The sequence below is a fragment of the Pteropus vampyrus genome, unplaced genomic scaffold (genome assembly GCF_000151845.1).
Source record: "Pteropus vampyrus isolate Shadow unplaced genomic scaffold, Pvam_2.0 Scaffold81, whole genome shotgun sequence".
NCBI lineage: Eukaryota > Metazoa > Chordata > Mammalia > Chiroptera > Pteropodidae > Pteropus > Pteropus vampyrus.
Window position 1 is genome coordinate 4653486 of NW_011888862.1, and position 6566 is coordinate 4660051.

General features: G+C 40.3%; 1 protein-coding gene across 1 annotated transcript in view; it reads right to left on the bottom strand.

Annotated features, from left to right (window-relative positions):
* CLTRN (collectrin, amino acid transport regulator) overlaps window positions 1-6566 on the bottom strand; it is a 24146-nt gene that overhangs the window by 12789 nt on the left and 4791 nt on the right. The window lies entirely within an intron of this gene.

Below are 6566 nucleotides of genomic sequence, written 5' to 3' on the forward strand. Positions count from 1 at the left end.
GGAACCAGTTAGGAGGTCATTCGGATACTCTGCCTGTGTTCTTTACGTCTAAAGCCTCTTGAAATACAGCTCAAACATGAATTTCATGGTATTTCCTCTAGAGAGTCAGAGAATACACTGTCAACAAAGCAAAGCCCCTTCTCCCACGGAGCTTGCTTTCTAAAGGGGCAGACAGAAGATAAACAAGTAAATGCACACTGCTAGGTGGGGAGAAGTGCTATAAAGGAAATTAAAGCAGGAAGCAGGATGCATACAACCCCATCGATACAACTGTGGCTCCAAATACTTTCCTCTGTCGCCCTCACCATGGAACTACATTAATCCCTTACTGCGAAGTCCAATTCTTTAATTGTATTTCAAAGGTTCCATTGGGAGGTAACTCATGCTTAATATAGCACCTCAGCAAATAAAATGAAAATGTTATCTATTTAGAACTAAAGATTTCCAAAAGATAAAAATGTTGCTGAAAATATGAAACCCAACATTTTCAATGAAGACAGTTAGATACAAAATTCTTGTACTGAAACTTTAAAAATGAAGCTTTTACTCTGGTTTCCTTCCTGTCATTTGCTAGAATTGAGACAAGCCAATTCACTCTACTTGAGATCTGTGTCAGTGAGGATGCTGTTGGCACGCTGAGTGGGAAATTGCTTGTTATGTGGGACTGTCCTGAGCTTGGCACCACATTATCTCTCATCCCCACCCTCTAAATGCCACAGCACTCCCCAGTCATAGCTATAACCTAACAGAATACCGCATTTCCATATGCTACCTGGATATGCTACATGGATGGGGTCAGTACCATACCTAGGTGAGAAACACTTATAAATCTCTTCAAAAGTGTCAAGGTCATAAAAAACAAAGAAAAAAGATGGAGAAATTGTCAGATTGGATCAGCCTAAAGAGGACTGGATTCTAGAACAGAAAAAGAACGTTAGTTTAAAAAAGAGAAATACGGGAAATTCCATAGTTTAACAATATTGAGCCAATGCTAATTTCTTAATTTTGATATTATCTATCATGGTTATTTAACATAACATTAGAGAAATGGGTGAAGGGTCTAGAACAGAGTTTCTCAAGCTCAGCACTACTAACGTTTTAGGCTGGCTAACTCTTGCTTGTAGGAAGCTGTCTATTCTTTTGTACGATAATATAGCAGCATCCCTATGCTCTACACGCTAGCTGCCAAATGTGAAAACCAAAATGCCTTCAGATGTTCCCAGATACCCTCAGGAGCAGTGGAGGGATAAAAATCCCCCCAGGTTGAGGACTATGGGTGCACAGGATCTCTCTGTATTATCTTTCCAACTCTTTTGTAAGTATACTTTTTTTTCAAATTAAATACATATACACTCATACAAATACAGGAGTAACAGTTATTTTTAAAGCTGCCTGGGTGCAGTAAAGTGATCTACAAGAATAAAACAAAGTAATGGATTAATAATAGTTCTTACTGACTTCATTGATAAAGAGATAACAGATATACATGTAATTAGAAAATAAGAAAGAGTAGTATTCAAATGAAAGATAACAGCATCCATCAGCATAAGGGTGGTCTTAATATTTATGTAAAACTGTAAAAAAATCTGTTCTGTTGTCTATTCAAACTTACCAAGTATTTATTAGGACACCTCCCACAGTACTAGTGTCTTAGGAAGCACCATTTCCATCATTTCCCCAAGATTAGAATTAGCAAAAAAGGGGAATAGTTTTGGCTGTTTAGGTTCTTCTTCCAAAGAAGAATACTAAGTATCCCTCCTGCATGATGCTTCCGCTAAGAAGTGAAAGTCTCAGATGCTAAACAAACAAATCAGCTTGTGCTCAACAATACCAATCATAGAAATATAACTGCAGACATGTGTTTATATTTTGTTTAGATATGGGCAGTTGAACTAGTAATGAGTAAGCCTACTTCCTGAAGTGGCAAGGTGCGGGGAGAGGGCCTGGGGAAGCACACTCCTGCTTCTGGAAGCAGCTGCAAGGCAAAGGCTGTAGAAGAAGGCAGACACACACTCGTGGGCTGGGGCTTTCTCCTTGTTTGCACGATGCTTTGAGAAATTAACTGATGTCTTGGCTCCCCCAAGAGTAAGAAACCGAGGCCCAACAAGCAATAAAACCCAGGCAGTGGGGAGCTACTTCGACTATGGCCATTCCCACCAGATCCACCATGGACCTGTCCTCCCAGGCGACTAAGGTGGAAGAAGAGGAAGGAATGAGTGGCTGAGGCACTGCTTTCTTATGTCCATTGTATCCCGATGGACAGGCCCCTGGCTTGAGAGCCAGGGTGTTACGCATGCTTCATTCACTCACAGATGTTTACTAGGGACTAACATTGATTAACCAATGTGGTTAGGGATGGTTAGGAAAAGAGTCCCTACTACAAGGGCATTTAGATTCCATGACTCTGCCCATAAGTGCCAGGTGCAGGAGTTCAGTACTACTAAGACCCTTGAAGACCAAGGACACAGTGTCCTGAGCCCAGCAGAAGATCGAAAACCTCAGTGGGAGCCAGAGTGCTGAGATGCCAGAATCTGCACACAAGACTCCGTGCCCCATCTGCGAACAGATCCAGGACAGTGGGGAGGCCCTCCTGACTGATAACTTTCTAGTATAAGAAGCTTCCTGAATATAGTGTAGATAGGGGTCACCAAGAGGAAGTGTAATTCTAAGAAAAGTTGGTGCTAAAATGGAATTAACGTGAAGACTGATTGTACACACTTCAGTAGTTACCTTACTTAGCAACCAAAGGATGCCAATTCCTTCCATATATAGATTATGTACAACTAGTGTGACCTTCCTCATGATCTCAAATGTGACCACACTGAATGCCCTCTAAGATTTGCACAAAATGAAAAGTTAATCAACCAGCAAGCACTTATTGAGTTAAATATGCCTTTTTAAAGTATGTTTTGTTACAATAAATAAATTAAAATGCCCAAAATATTAAAAGTTCTCATCACAAGAAAAAAAATTCTATAACTATGTATGGTGACAAATGTTAACGAGACTTACTGGGGTGATCATGTCCCAATATATACAAATGTGGAATTATTATGCTGTACACCTAAAACTAATCATGTAGTCAATTATACCTCAAACAAACAAACAAACTGAAATGTCATTAGCACAACTAAATAGAAAAATCTATGTTTTCAAGACTGGAAATATAGATGGATCTGGTGGAATTCTTTGAATTTACTTAATCATTTTGACCAACTGGCTTTACCAAGAAATATGTTAACACATACACAAGTGGCTTCTGTCAGCAAATCACTAAAAAGATGAAAGTGTCCGCTCCCTTTCTTCAAGTGTGGGGAGCCCTGGTCTGAAGGTGATTCTCTAAGAATTGGCTCCACTGCCATTTCTCATCAATGGCGCCAGACAGGGCAAAACGGCATCCAGTGGGTGGTAAGAAAAGGGCTCTTGTTTCTGGAAATCAAAAGGACTAACTAGGAGCGGGGCCGCTGTTTTACAAGCACAAGACTGTTAATCCCCTTACCGTGCATACAACAGCACGTTGTTCCTTTTTAGATCACAAGATCTATCCTTGAATAACTAGGCAGAGGAAGAAATCCATTGCGTGCCCTACACCATTTGAGTCAGAAAGAAAATGCCATACCTGAGTTAGACTTCCACCTCTCTTGCTAAAAATGATAGGCTACCTTAAAAGTCAATATTTGAGTAAAGTAGGCAGATAAATTCCCCAGTTTATCTGGGAAGTATACTAAAGTTTAAACTTAAATTATATTTTCCTTAGAAACCACTTTCGACATTTAAAAATTTCCGTGAAACTATTTTAGTAAATCTAGTCTAAACCTTATTGTAAAAATTTGAAAACATATGGTTGCCATCTTCAGTGGAAGTTCCAAGAAAACTTCAAATAACCTGACCTAATGAAACCATTAAAATTTTTCCAACCATCTTCCATTCTGCTTTTAAGAAAATCTAATAAATAGCAAGAAAACGACTTGATATCAAGAGTTCTAAGTAATGATTCCAATAGAACTGCCCCATTTCCATCACATTTAGTCCATTTTCCTGTAATTTTTACCAGGGCCAGCTTCTTGGGTATGGGCCTTGTGCTGTATGGGACTTGGTTTTATCCATCATTTAATTCTCAGGGCCCGGCACTTAGCAGGCTTTCAATTCTTAATTCTATGGATCCAACCCAGCAATGCAGTTCAACGGGCTGGCCTTGTAGGTCAGTAAAGAAAGAGGTTCCTGCTTCTCGCACCATGGCCTTTGGGCGCCCTGTCAGCTCTTGCTTCCCCACTCCTTGATGGCATTTGGGCCGTTAGTGTAGCTTTCCTGTCACTTGTGGCTAGTAAAAATAAGATGTTCAGGTCAGTGTGACCAGAACTCAAATCCAAACCGTTTTTGTGCCTCGGACATCAGCCCCCTCCGTCCTGAGGGCCATGCTCCATTCTTTAGCTCTCAGTGCCCGGCTTCCTCCTGCACATCGCCCCTCACCTGCCCCATCCCCGTTCTTGGTCAAGACTTGGATCCCTGCAGCCATCCTAGAAATGGATATTTCCCACCCTCCAGAATTCACTTCTGGCACCCGAAGACCTCTGAGAGGCAGAAGACTTACAACCTGACCCCGTTGCCAAGCTACGCCGCCCGCCACACTCGACATGGCCGCCTCCCTGCAAAGCTGTCTTGCAGCCCATCTAGCATTTTGTGGTGCTCTTTCTTTCCCATAGAGCGGGCCTGTTTGTGTAAAGATGCGGCCTCCTCTATGGCAGCGCATGGAGAAGCTGGCCCTGCACCCGAGTTGCATTTCAAACACATCCCGACTCATTAGGCAGCCTCCTCACTCAGCCCCCTGACAGCAGTCTTGCTGGGACTCCTACCGTCTGGGATGTAACAGAAAAAAGTTTGTTGATCCCAATCTAGTATTGCACTTTTCGATTTTTTCAACTGGTATTGGCAATAAAACCCTCTACATATCTTGTGCAGCCAATACCAAGAAAAACATTTTTGCAAATAAGCCAGGTCAGATATTCCCAGACGCCTATAATGCCCAGGTTCTGAAAAAATGTTTTTCAAAAGTGAATTCCTCAAAATTAATTGGAAATGTTTAAATGAACTTTTCCTAAGAATGGAAACATCTGATTTAACATAGTCTTTACAAGGTGAAATTTAGGCACTTAGAGGAAGTAAAAGTACAATGAACATAGATAGCAACGCATAAAACCTACACAACAAGAACTAGAGATAAAAAGAGTCATTGGATTAGCATTGTGAGATGACCAGTGGCTTTTCTTCTTTTCAATTTTTTGTAATGCTATTATCTAATTTACATTGAAAAGATAATTATAAATAGTTGTGGAAACAATGATGAATTTTAAAGACAAGGTAAAACAAATACTTTTTTCTAAAAATCTATAAAATCTAGGAATACAGTTCACTTAGGACATAATTTTGTTTTAGTATATACCTCCTTCTTTGAATGTTTTGAATCATGTGAATATACAACCCATTTTAAAAAATGTATGTCTATATATACACGTGTGTACACAAAAACATATAGATGGCATGTTTATATTGCTCATCCAAATTCCACTGTTCTGTTTTATTCCTTATATTCATAGCCCATGCATCGTATATTGTGGGTTTGAACGAGACCAATAAATGGCAATCCTCTTTGCCAGGTTCCGAAGCACTATAAAATTAAGAAGCAGATAGAAGACTGAAATAAAACGCTAGGTTGGAGGACATGACTTTAATCAGCAGGCAAATTTCCTTCCTAATTAAAAAAAAAAGTCCTGAAATGAGATGAATTCATCTACAGCATCCCATGTAGAACTGAACTGAGTCAGGTATCACCACACACTGGAGTAATATGCAAGATATTGACTACTTTATGACCTGTACCTACCAATCTAAACAGTCCCCAGCTGTAACCAGCACACACACCTGGCAGGCTGTACTTAGTGTAGAGAGTAGCGCAAAAAATGACTGCTATCTGAAGGCAGGCATGCTCGGAAAGAGAAGGGGACCCATGCCCAATTTCTCCTTTCAGCTTACCAATCGAGGGGAAGAGTGAGGGAGAAAGAAGACGAAAACCAGGAGTGTTACCCTAATCACAGAGATGGTAGGAAACAGCACGACTAGAGGATTCCTCTGGAAGGATAGATAAAAATGTAAAACTACTAAAAAAGTATACTAAAGCTTTTAAGAAAATAAACAAGGAGCTATGACAGATACCAACAATGGGACAAATCTTTACATGTTTAAGTTATTTTCAAAATGAGTGCTATGGAATTATTTGTCTTCTTCCCTCCAAATTCATATGTTGAAGCCCTAACCCAAAATGTGACTGTATTTGGAGACTGTATTTGGGCCTATGAGGAGGTAATTATGGCTAAATAAGGACATAAGGGTAGAACCCTGAAAATATGGGATAAGTGTTATCATAAGAAGACACCAGAGAGCTCACTCTTTCCTCCTCCACTTTCTCCTTAACGAAAAAGAGGTCATATGAGCACACAACAATCTGGTGGCACCTGCAAGCCAAAAGAAGAGGCCTCAGAATGAAACCTACCTTGCCAGTACCACGATTT